The sequence below is a fragment of the Hevea brasiliensis genome, chromosome 11 (genome assembly GCF_030052815.1).
Source record: "Hevea brasiliensis isolate MT/VB/25A 57/8 chromosome 11, ASM3005281v1, whole genome shotgun sequence".
Taxonomy (NCBI): Eukaryota; Viridiplantae; Streptophyta; class Magnoliopsida; order Malpighiales; family Euphorbiaceae; genus Hevea; species Hevea brasiliensis.
Window position 1 is genome coordinate 98509798 of NC_079503.1, and position 13842 is coordinate 98523639.

The 13842-nt window shown below is 36.8% G+C and overlaps 1 pseudogene; it reads right to left on the bottom strand.

Moving 5' to 3' along the window:
- Positions 1–9135: 9135 nt before the first annotated feature.
- On the bottom strand, positions 9136–10356 carry LOC110642015 (ankyrin repeat-containing protein NPR4-like; annotated as a pseudogene).
- Between the last annotated feature and the right edge of the window lie 3486 nt (positions 10357–13842).

Genomic DNA, 13842 nt, shown 5'->3' on the forward strand with positions numbered 1-13842 from the left:
TTCTATCCAAATCTCATGACTCCCTTCATTGGAGAAACCTTCAGGAATACATAGTCACCTACTGCAAACTCCATATCCCTCCGTCTAGGGTCTGCATAACTCTTCTGCCTACTGAAAGCTGTTTTCAGTCATTCCCTGATTAAAGGAACTATCTCTGAAGTGTACTGCACTAGGTCTATATCATGCACCTTCGCTTCTCCCATTTCTGTCCAACACAGAGGAGACCTATACTTTTTTCCATATAGTGCCTCATAGGGTGCCATCCCTATGCTGGAGTGATAACTGTTGTTGTAGGCAAACTCCACCAAAGCTAGCTGATCATCCCATTGACCTCCAAAATCCAAAACACTCATGCAAAGCATGTCCTCCAGTGTTTGGATTGTCCTTTCGGACTGTCCGTCTGTCTGAGGGTGGAAAGCAGTACTAAAGTTCAACTGTGTGCCAAGTGCCTCCTGCAACTTCTTCCAAAACCGAGAAGTGAATTGGGGCCCTCTGTCAGATATTATGGAAGCAGGAACTCCATGCAATCTAACTATTTCTCGAATGTAGAGTCGGGCATACTGTGCAACAGAATATGTGATCTTTACTGGTAAGAAGTGAGCTGATTTAGTTAGGCGATCTACAATCACCCATATCGAATCATATCCTCGTGTGGTACGAGGCAACCCAGTCACAAAATCCATAGTAATCATTTCCCATTTCCATTATGGGATAGGGAGCTCTTGCAGCTTCCCTGACGGTCTCTGGTGTTCAAACTTCACTTTTTGACAAGTCAAGCACTTGGACACGAAGTCTGCTATGTCTCTCTTCATGCCATTCCACCAATAGCTATCTTTCACATCGTGATACATCTTGGTGGAGCCTGGGTGGACATTGTACAGTGTATAGTGTGCCTCTCGCATGATTTCATTTCTGAGATTGTCCACATCGGGCACACATATCCTAGAACCATGCACTAGGGCGCCATCATTGGCAAATCCAAACTCACCATCTTCACCTTGCTATACTCTTTCTATGATTTTCATCAATTGTTGGTCTCTGTGCTGGGAAACTCTAACTCTGTCTCTCAAGTCTGGCCTCACTGAAAAATGAGCCAACAATACCCCCTCATCTGAAAGATCTAGGATTAAACCTTGATCCATCAACTCATGTACTTCCTGAATCAACGGTCTCTTCTCTGCTGAAATGTGCGCCAAACTGCCAGAAGATTTTCTGCTCAAAGCATCTGCTACTACATTGGCCTTCCCAGGGTGGTACTGGATGGTGCAGTCATAGTCCTTTAGAAGCTCCATCCATCTCCTTTGTCTCAAGTTTAAGTCCCTCTGTTGGAAGATGTACTTCAAACTCTTATGGTCGGTGTATATCTCGCACACTTCACCATATAGGTAGTGTCTCCAGATTTTTAGTGCAAAGATTACAGTCGCCATTTCTAAGTCATGGGTGGGGTAGTTCTGCTCATGCCTCTTCAGCTGCCTTGAAGCATAAGCCACTACTTTCCCATTCTGCATCAAAGCACACCCTAGGCCAACTCTGGAAGCGTCACAATACACGGCATATCCTTCATCGCTCATAGGTAGTGTCAACACAGGGGCAGTGGTTAGACACTCCTTAAGCTTCTGGAAACTCTCCTCACAATCATCTGTCCAAATGAATGGAACATTCTTCCTGGTCAACTTAGTTAGGGGAGCCGCTATCCTGGAGAAATCTTGCACAAAACGCCTATAGTAGCCAGCTAGACCCAGAAAACTTCGCACCTCAGTGACTGTTGTAGGCCTAAGCCAATCAGTTATAGCTTCAATTTTCTTGGGATCCACTTGAATGCCGTCACTAGAAACCATGTGTCCCAAGAATGAGATGCTTTCTAGCCAAAATTCACATTTTGAAAATTTGGCATATAGCTGATGCTCCCTGAAAGTCTACAACACCATCCTCAAGTGCCACACATGTTCTTCCTCGGTCCGAGAGTATACCAAAATGTCATCTATGAATACGATGACAAAACGGTCCAAAAATGGCTTGAACACCCGGTTCATCAAATCCATGAAGGCTGCTGGTGCATTAGTGAGTCCAAAAGACATCACCAAGAACTCATAATGACCATATCTTGTCCTGAATGCCATTTTGGACACGTCCTCATTCTTGATTCTCAACTGATGGTAGCCTAAACGCAGGTCTATCTTGGAAAAGAATCTAGCTCCTTGGAGCTGATCAAACAGATCATCGATTCGAGGAAGTGGATACTTGTTCTTCACAGTCACCTTGTTCAGCTGTCTGTAGTCAATACACAACCTCAATGACCCATCTTTCTTTCTCACAAATAGAACAGGAGCACCCCAGGGTGAAGTGCTCGAACGTATGAAACCCTTATCCAAAAGCTCCTGTAGTTGCTCATTTAGCTCTTTCAATTCTGCTGGTGCCATCCTGTAAGGTGGCATTGAAATGGGGTTCGTACCCGGCACAACATCAATGCAAAACTCTATTTCCCTTCCTGGTGGCAATCCTGGAAGCTCTTCAGGGAAGACATCCATGAATTCTCTGACAACAGGAACATTTTCCATGTTGACACCTTCTATAGAGGTATCTCTTACCAATGCCAAATACCCTTGACATCCACGCCTCAACATTTTTCTAGCACTAATTGCTGACACCAAATTATATGGAGCCACACTCCTGTCACCATCAAAATTAAACTCTTCCACACCAGGTATGTGGAAATACACCTTTTTGTTCCTGCAGTCTAAAGTGGCATAATGAGTTGCCAACCAATTCATCCCCAATATTACATCAAAATCCATTACTGGTAAAGGAACCAAATCTGCTGGGAGGATCTTTCCATCCACTATTACTGGGCTACCTGGAAAAATCATAACTACATCTATGTTGTCACTAAGCGGGGTAGCTACAGACAAAGGGCATTCTAAAGTTGTAGGGTTTCTACCCAACCTCATGGCAAACACAGGGGAGACAAATGAGTGCGTAGCACCCGGATCTATTAAAACACGAGCCTCATAGGAACAGACCAGAAGAATACCTGCCACAACTGCATTGGAAGCCTGAGCATCCTAGTGGGTCAGGGTGAAAACCCGAGCTTGACCCCTACCCTGAGTGGCGTAACCACGATCATCGACTTCTACCTCCCGACCGCCTCCAAATCCACGTCCCCCTTGTCCTCGGCCTGTTGTACGAATCGACTACCGCCATGCCGAAGCACCAGGATACAACTGACGAGGAACATTTGCAACAGAACCTTGTGACCCCATCTGTGGCTCGCTGAACACGGGGCATTCCCTAGCAAAGTGACCTGGTTGGCCACACCTGAAGCATACTCCTGAACCCATCAAACAAGGTCCTGAATGTCCTCTTCCACACTGTGCACAAGGTGCCAAGGAGGATCCTGAACCAGACCCAGAACTGCTGTACCCCGAACTGTGACCACTGCTGGATCCGTACCCTGGCCTGAATCCTCAAGGTTTGTGTCTAAAACCACTCTTCTTGTTCCTACTCTTTCCTCTGTAATTACCCTGGCCACCACTATCCGAAGCACCCATGTGGGGAACACCTGAAGAACCCTCTGCTCTGTTTTTCTTCGCTCTTCCGCTGTCATCCACAGCATAGCTAATCTCAATCTGTCTGGCTCGATCAACCACCACATCAAAAGACTGATCAGACATCATGGCCAGGTTTGCATACTTCCTATCAAGCCCCTTTGGGAACCTCTTCACCTTCATAGTTTCTGTAGCAACCATCAGAGGGGCATACCGCTCAACTCGAATTGCAGAGCATATTTATCTACTGCACTGCCATTCGTCTTAAGGCCTCAAAGGCCCACCGCTTCGATCTCAAGCTTTACGCACAAACCGATTGATGAACAGTTCCACAAACTGAGTCCACGACAAATCCTCCATCCGAGGTAATATGTAGTCATTCATCCATTGTCTAGGCATAGGCCCCATGACATGCTGCATACACTCTATAAGTCTTCTATCGACCAATCAGACTACATTTCTGCCTGTGCGAGAATCCAAAAACCGATATGCATCGTCTGACACATCATAAGTACCAGGCACCAACTTCTTAAAATTGATTATCTGTTTGTAAGTTTCCCCTCTTGGTGCGGTGGATTGCTGCTGCTGTGGAGGGTGGACCATATACTGCGCCATCATATCGATGGTCCTCTGCAAACCAGCTAGAGTAGCTGCCATGGGGTCCATGGGACCCTGTGCCATAAAAGACTGATCCTGAACTGTTGGCAGCTGCTCTTCTACTTGAGCAGCTCTAGGCCTCCTACCCCGCCTCTTGGGCGGCGCCTCATCTATGGCGACACCTCGTCGAGCACATCCGGTTACAGTGCGTGCGACTCTCACCTTCTACGCATTTTCCTGAAATTCAACAGCATTAGCCCACAAAATTCAAAACTGCACATTACACAGCTCTATAGACTCATATTTACACATAATATATGAAGCAGAGACTAGAAGCAAAGATGACTATGCAAGACGAATGTGGACCCTATTTTCCGCATGTGACTCCTAGTAGACTCTTCCCAACACTTTGGACAATTATTCCCTATGAATCTGGAGCCTAAGCTCTGATACCACATTTGTCACGACCCAACCTATGGGCCGGACTGGCACTAGGACCTGGGCCAGCCTAAAGCCCCCGAGGCCCGTAGTAAGCCTAACTATTCATTATCCCAACTCTAAGGCCCATTTGAGCCCAATTTCAAGAAATCAACCGGACAGAGTCCGACCATAAAATGGACCTTTCAATGGGGAGTTTTTGACTCATCCGACCTATAAACACAATATATAGTCAATTGGGGAGCTCAGCTCACCCTCCACATACTTATATCATCATAAAAATAAATGAGTGCTCAGCTCCCTCATCCAGTCCATCAACATGCATAAAATATTAAGTTTACAGGTCCAATTTAGCACTTTATATTACAGACCATGATCAAATAAATACTTCTAACACATGCGAAAATTCTAGGAGTAAATAAAATTACACAAATATTGATAAACAACCTGCGAAGGAGAAAAGCAGGTTAACCACAATAAAATCCTCCTGTAGCCTGAAAAAATATTGAACAGGAGTGAGCGTTCGACTCAGAGAGTAAAATATCAATTTTAACCATAATCTCTATAACTATCTAAAACTAATGCACCCTGTAGAGTGAAATGCAACATCAACAACATTTTCACATCATAACATCAAAAAGGTAATTTAGAGCACTCACGCACCCTGTAACATCAATCATAATATATGGGAGCTGATCCCCTATACAGCCCTCTTAAAATCCAACCTGGTGCCAGTGAAGAACTCAAGCCGAACTTTCGCTTAATAAACCAAATCGGGGTCCCAGCGAAGAACTCAAGCCGTGACTACCCCCGAAGGATCGGGTCCCAGCGAAGAACTCAAGCCGTGACTACCCGTCCTGTCCATAGTCCACACCACATCACACGCACGCCAACGCACGCACACTACTCCAAATTACCACAACAACATCCATGGCACCTTAACAGTTATGAATGCAACATAAATCATGCCTAGAGTTTAACTACATAAATATATGCATATAAGTGATGCATGGACATGCTTGAACATATAATAATATCGAAATTACAATTAAAATTAATATTTTACTCACAGACTTGACGGTGGTCACTGAGGCGGCTGGGCGGAGGAAGAAGGCTGTCCCGGCTTACCTGACATTTACATTACAATTATTTAATACAATTGACTCATTACAAATCAAGAAAAGACCAAATACGTCCTAAGTCGTGCCGAAAATCCGGCAGAGTCTCCCCTATACCTAGGACCTACCCAACCTGCAAAAGGGCTCAAAACACACTTCTATATTCGTAATCCATATATCCACAACTCAATCACATCACACAGCCCCTCCTGGGCCCATCAAATCAGTCATCCATCACAGTATGTAAAATTTCAATTTAGTCCTTATAATTGATCATTCTTGCAAAAATTGGCCAAACAAACTCTAAAAATTATAAAACTTTGCCCCGCTGTCCTTAGCAATATTACTAAACTATTGCAAAAAGAATCATAATTTTCTGAGCTACCACGAATATTTTACGGATTTTTAATCCTATTTAAGCACTAGAAAATTACGAAAAAGCAAGATTCTGGTTTACCTTTGCCGATTCCGACTTTGGGAATGCGCTCGAGACATCTGACAATGGTGGGGTAGGCAAAACCTCAATCCAATTCGGAGACTTTTCTGGTAACCGGTCTGTCTGGCTGGAAATTCACAGACCCGGACAACTGTCGAATTTCTCCGAATTGAAAATACCTACACGAAGCCCACAACACGGGGGTTAGTACATAAATTTTTCAGAATTTTCTAAGCTCATTTAATGCTCGGAAAAACACTGCGAAGTTCCGTGGGACCCACCGAAAAATGGTGTCGAAAAATTTTGAAATTTATATCCCCGCGAAGCTCTCGACTAGTGGAGCGCTATGGTACTCTCGGTTTTCTCGTGGGGTTTACGGTTTGAGAGAAATCTAGCCCAAAAGTCAAAATGGGCTAAAAACTTCCCGGGCAAAAATTGAACAAACTGCTCGATGGATTTCGGTGTTCTTGGTGTCTATGGAAAGCTCTCGACGAGTAGATGAGTTTAGACACAAGACCCGATCCGATTGGTGGACGGATCGGCCGGATTTTGGCCTGGAAGGCGAGCGATCGCAGCGCGTCTTGCGTAACCAGCCGTTTCAGCGTTCGGTGATGGCCGGTGGGTGGGACGGCTAGGGGTGGGCGCCGGCGAGTTAGGGTTGCAGGGGAGGCGGCGGCGCTGCAAGGGGAGAAGGGAGGAGAGAGAAAAACGGGAGAGAAGGAGAAGAATAAAAACGCGCGCGGGAGAGGAAGAAAAGGAAGAAGAAGGGCCGGTTCGATTCAGCCGGTTCGATTCAGGATACAAAATTTTGAATTTTTACTCTGCCTCGGGACCGAAAACGAGGTCCAAAAATTTCGAAAAAATTCCAGAAAACTCAGAAAAATTCGTAGACTCCAAATATATTTTTAGTTTTACCACGTGGTCTTTAAATTAATTTTTAAAAATCATCAAAGTTTTTATTTTTGGAAAATCGAACCCAATTTCTAAAATCTGAAAAATTCCAAATAATTTCCTAAAATTTAAATAAAATTAAAATATCAATAGTACTCATAAAATAATAAAATTTAAAATTTTTGGGGTGTTACAGCGCGAAGCTGCAATTTTTTTTATATATTTATTATATTAATATAATTAATAAATAAAAATATATATGTAAAAAATTCAATTTTATTTTATAATAATAAAAATATTATACTTATATTTTATAAATAAAACCATTAATTTTATCATAATTATTAAAATCCTTTAGTCAATTCAATTGAAATATAATTTTAAGCATTCATTATATTGCATAGTAAGTATTAGTATATGATATAGTTTAAGACCAACTGATATTAATAATATAATATTTATTATTTACTTGCAACATATAATAAAACAAAATTTTATACTAAAAAATATTTAATTTTACAGTTTAATTATAAAAGACTATAATAATAATATTACTTAAAAAGGTAAAATTAATTAACTTATCTAAAAAAAGTATAACACTATAAAATAACGTATATACACATTACTTTAAATTATTTTTAATTATTAATAAATAAGTTAAATATATTTTAAATTATATCAAAATTTAAGATTAAAGTAAATTTAATTATTTGTTACTTATAAACCAAATTCATACATTTATTAGACAAACACCTGATTATAAAAAGTATATTTTTTTACATAAATGAACAATTTACAATATTATTATTCTTTTTTGTAATGAGATGAAAATATAATATTTCATTAATATAATGTTGGTGTATAAACTAAAAATTATTTTATCATAAAATAAAGTCATCTTAAAATTATTTTTAAAAAATAATAATTAACATAAATTTAATAATTAATATTCAAATAATTCAAAACAATTAAAATGCCAAAAACAGCCAAATAAAATAGCAAAAAAATTTGAATTCATATATGAACACTTAGGTGGTTTAAAAATTGAAATAAATAAATAGAAATTTAAAATTTAATTAATAAAATAAAACACCTAAATAAAAATTTGTAGGAGATTCAAGGAAAAATAATGAGTTAGCATGTCAAAAAGTTCCAAAATATATCATATATAAAAAAAAAAAAGAAAAAGTCTCTATTTTCTAGTAATAAAAAAGTTTTAAAAATAAAGACATCAAAAATAAGAAAACGCATCAAGGTAAATAATGACAAATTTGTTATTAAAATAGTGAATTACATTTTATAACAAATAAAATTATTTAAAAATTCTTTCAATGCAATTAATAATGATAATTAAATAATTTTAAACGTAATTGAAATTAAAATAAAAAAATTAATTTAAATTATATATATTAAAATGGAAATTAAAAATAAAAGAAAAGATAAGGGTCATGGATAAAGAGGTACTTATAATGTTCTAAATAATAGGAAAACTTAATTAAATAGTTTAAAATAGAAATTAGACAAAAAAAAATAGAGATAAGAGTAATTCAGATATTCTAAGGTTATACTCTTTTTAATATATTAATATAGTATAATAGGAAATAAAATTAATAGTTTTTTAAATATCGATGTAGGAAGAAAAGCTTTTAATTAAAAATAAATGAGATAGATTTTAACACTGACAATTTAATTTTTAATAAAATATAAAAGAAAAATTTTTATTTTTTTTAAAATAAAACATATTAGATATTTATTTTAGTTGGTCGTGTGGGTGTATTATAGAAATAATGCTCAAATTAGTGATCATTATAAGAAAATGACAAATCTAAGATGCCAATTCTGCTTGCCTTTTTAGCTTTTCTAAGGGCAAAAGGGTACTTTTGACTGTTTTTAGTGATAGTAAAAATGTGCTCACTTTGGTATATTAGTATAATAACAATAATTGTACTCTCATAGTTATATAGATCTTTTTACCGCAAGCTGAAATCTCCCATTTATAATACTTGTTGAATTGCAGAACATGCTCTCAATTGACCATCTTACGAATGGATAACTTGGTGTTCCGATACAAACAAAGAATGAAACTCCAAGGTAGAGCCTTTCTGAGGGCTTTGAGAGAGCTCTTGATAATACCAGCAAATGCAAAATACAAAGGGAATTGCAAGATTGCAAATGCTGTCACTGGAAGGAAAGCGACGGTGTAAATGAGACTTCTAGACCACTGTTCCTTCAAATGAATTTCCAGGACAATTGCTGCCGCAAATGCAAGCATGGTGGCTGCCACTGAGATGAAGAGAAATGTGAAGCCAAGTGTTAGTTTCCGAGGGAGAGAGATTAGGAAGTCTTGAAGCCGAAATGGAGATGTAAGGATGGAAAGGAACATCACAACCGAAGTTAACGAGCTGGCGAGGGAGATGATATCCAAAACTGTGAAAACCACAAAGAAAGGATAATGGAGAAGGACGGGAAGCCCAGTCTTTTCATCGGTACCTCCTGGAACAGTGTAGATAGCTGTGAAACCAACGGTGGCGATGAGAACAGCAATAACAGAGCAAGACTCGGATGTCCGTTTTAGCCAGCCTTGTGCTTCTTTGTGAAGCTTGGCATGTGTCTTCTCAAATAATTCGAAGGCAGTCTTATCATCGTTGTTGTGGTGCATGATGTAGTAGGAAGGGATTATCTTCTTTACACTCTGCATAATGATGTAGATAGATATGACTAACAAGAAAAACTGCATATGGGTGCAATTGAAAGAAGAGAAACTGACCTCAAACCAGCGCAGCTCCCCATGCAATTGGGGCACAGGATTAGATTTAGGTCCTTCAAAATGTTTATGCATGTCTTTTTTAAATTGCCCTGCAGCATGATGCAACAAGGTGTAGCCATTATTATCAATTTTGCGGACTAACATAGTCATTGGGATTTTCATCTTTTTTACGCGACGAAATATCTCCCTTTGGCGGTGCCTTATAGCCACGTGTAATATGTTCTGCCCCGTACCACTAACATGCGAAACGGCATAAGGGTATGCCTTAAGCATCTCATCCACAATCTCAATTATACCAGTGCTAGATGCAATCAGCAATGGCGTAGAAATTGGATCAATTGTCTTCTTTACGGGATTGTCAATTGTGTCTTCTTTATCATCTTCAAGTGAGCTATGTCCTCTCCCTTGCGTTGTCGGTCTAAATCTTTCTGCTTTGCCAAGGGAAATTGTACCTATATCCGGCTCTACAAGACTGGTCTCCCATGATTTATCTAACCTCACAAGCAGCTTTGTTAATTTCATAACGGATTCATGCCTTCTCTTTTCTTTCCAGATTCTATCCAAAGCTGGCCATCCTGTGCATGATGAGAGAGTGACCAAGCAGAGCTAGCCAATTAAGAACATGATCAATATATTGCATTATATTTATATACATAAAACAGAACGCACCTTGAGCCAGGAAAATCCATATTGTATGATTCATCTTTGAAATCGCTGCAGTTCATGTGTATTTGGTAATCAATGTCTATTGTTGATTAAAACTAATAGAGTAATCAATTTCAAAATAAAGTTTCCATTGTTTCTTTAATCAAACTTGGAGTGCGCTTAAGATCACACGGAGTGACTATGGTGACTTGTTCTTGATATCGAAAGTATTACGAGATTTATTTTTTTTTTAATTATTAGGGATAGTTTGTTGCATAGATGAGAAGGGTTATTATTATGGTCATGACAGGGCTTGGAATCATGCGATGCGAGATAGGACATTACCTTTACGAAACCTTGGATAGGCGAATGGGAGGAAATGATTGGTTGTGGTTCCACTCTCCATGTCATGCTTTTTACTGAAAGATACGGTATCTTGGTGATCCTCTTCATACTCATTGTCATCAGGAAGACCTGCACATGGATCAACCTTTTATATATATATATATATATCCTTCCAGATTCTAATATATATTCAGCACTATCTCCTATTGAGATTAATTAAAAAATGAAGATTATACAAGCATGAAAGTTTCCAAATTCTGAGGACAGATATGCATACATCTATAGAGAAATCCCTTCAATTTGCCCATGGATTGATTGCTTCTGTAAGCTGAGCGCATCCCAGCTAACAGATGAAGACACGTCCTGCCACTTTCATCTTTCAACTGTCCAAGTGCTTCATCAGCTCTCTGCAGATACAAAGCTGTTTCTGCATGAATTCAAAATCCAAGGAAAAAGTAATTAAGCACTGTTAATTTCACTTCTCTTCATCTAATTAAAGCAGCAATTATATAATAGCAATTACATGTCAATTTTCGCATGGATAGGTATACATGTCTATATGAAGAGAGAGAGAGAGAGAGAGAGAGAGACCAAAGTGTTCAGCTTGGACAGCAATGTGAAGAATGGAGGTTGAATCATATCTCCTGCCATGGAAGCTCATGACAGAAGGGCCTTTTTGTCGATGAGTTGGTAATATTTCTTCTCTATAGCTCAACACTTCACTAACCAGGAACTTCACCATTTCTGTCTTGCCAAACGCCGCAGCTCTATAAAGCGGCGTTTCGCCTAATTTATTCTTAATATCTAACAGAGTCCTTTCATAATCCAGTAAAAGTTTTGCTGCTGTGACATTTCCCGCAGCAGCCGCCTCATGAAGAGCAGTGTTTCCGTACTCATTTCCTATCAATAAAGGACTCTGCTCTGATCCTTTTGATACTTCTCTTGCAATTTTGACAATACTTTCGACCAGACTCGTACTTCCACTGTATATTGCAATATGGAGAACGGTGTCTTTGTTAACTGTCAGTGGAGACACCACAGCTTCTGTGTTTTGTTCAAAGAAGCTTTTCAACCTTTCCCAATCTCCATCTAAGAATGCTTGATAAGGCACAGACATCTCTGCAACGATCACATCTCTCCCGATTTCTTGCATCACCCTCTTTTCCCCTGCAATGCTTACATCTCTTTCTTCTTGGATTCCTTCATTTTCAGTTCTTTCATCGCTACTCATCTTTCCGCTAGATGCTTCGGTTTCTTGCATGTCCCTCTCTCCCAACTTTGTGGATTGGTATTACTTGTAGCTCATGATTACCATCGTTCAAATTAAGATTATATACAAGTAGAAAAATGAACAAGAAGAAAAAGAAAAAAGCAAGAATTAAAGCTGCCTCCCTCATCCGTCCCAAGAGGGATAATAAGGATGAACCATAGCAATCAAATGTTATTAAATTGACAAGTAAAGTACGATTCCTGTTTGCAAAGTACAACACATCGTCTCAGACAAAGAAAAAGTGTCGTTTTCCGGGCAATGCCCGTTTGACTGCTGAGCTGTCACAAGCTAGTAAGGGAGAACTTATTTTATACAACCCTGATTTCTTATCAACGGATTAGCTTTGTCAGGAAAAAATTGCATTTCGTTGCCATATAGCATCCACAAATTTCGTTATTAATTGTTATTACTAATTAGATAATAATAATAATAATAAATAATTGAAAATAAAATAATAATTTATCAATAAAAAATACTATAAAAATATTATTAAGAAACAAATTACTAATACAACTACCAATAAAAAAAATCATAAGTGTATTATAGTGAAAAATTACTAAAGAATGAAATACTAATAAAAATATTATTAATAAATTATTAACAAAAAATTAGGACTAAAAATTAATATAATAGTATTATTATTAAAAACAAAGTACTAATAAAAATTACAAAAAAAATAGCATTATTATATTATAATAAAAAAATTACCAGAAAATAAATTACTAATAAAAAATAGTATAAACACACTATAAAAAAATTTACTAATAAAAATACATTAGAAAAATTTTACTATTTTATTATTAATAAAAATCAATATAAATATATTATTAAATTAGTGTATTAGTTGCTAATGAAATTAGTAATTAAAATAAATTGCCAATAAAATTTACTGCTGAAAAATAAAATACTAATAAAAAAAAGACTATGAAGACATTATTATATAAATAAATTATTAGTAAAAATATTACTAATAAATTACCCATAAAAGAATAAAAATAGTATTAGAAATACCATAAAATATTTTTAAAAATAAATTACAAATAAAAATTACTAACAAAGAAATTATCATAAATATATTATGACAAAAATTACTAAAAATTAAATTATTAAAAAAATATATTCTGAATAAATTATTATTAAAAAATAAATTTCTAATAAAAAAAATGATATTAGCAATTAAAATCTATTGATAATTTCAATTAAGGTTGAAATCCCTAATTCTCCTTTCGCATTTCTTGTCCAATCTTGACAGGGGAGCTCTTCCTTCTGTCATTTCTGACCGATCATCTACTCTTCTCATCGTTGGCAACAACACACGCATGAATAAATGATTCAGTCCTAGTCGGTGTGGTCACCTCATTAGCACGGGAAAGAAAACGCGGAAACAAGAAGACAAAGCTTTTAAAAATATAGGAAACGGGAATTATGAAGGAATGTGTAAATATAAAAAGAATAAAGTGATATTTATAAATATTAAATAAAATAATATATAAGTAAAATAAATATATAAAATTAATTTAAAATTAATAAAATTATTATATTGATAATTTAATTATATTTAATTTATCATTGTTAGCATTTTTATTGTTAATATTAATAGTATATTTAATTTAGTTTATTTAATAATTGAGAAAGAAATTTAAAATGAGTATGGTACAAGTAGACAAGATAATTGCTATTTTATTATAATCTATTATATTTTATTAAGTTTTGAAAATTAAAAAAATAAAAAAAGAAAAGAAATTAAAAAAAAAAACAAATTAAAACCTAAAAAAAAAAAAAAGTATATG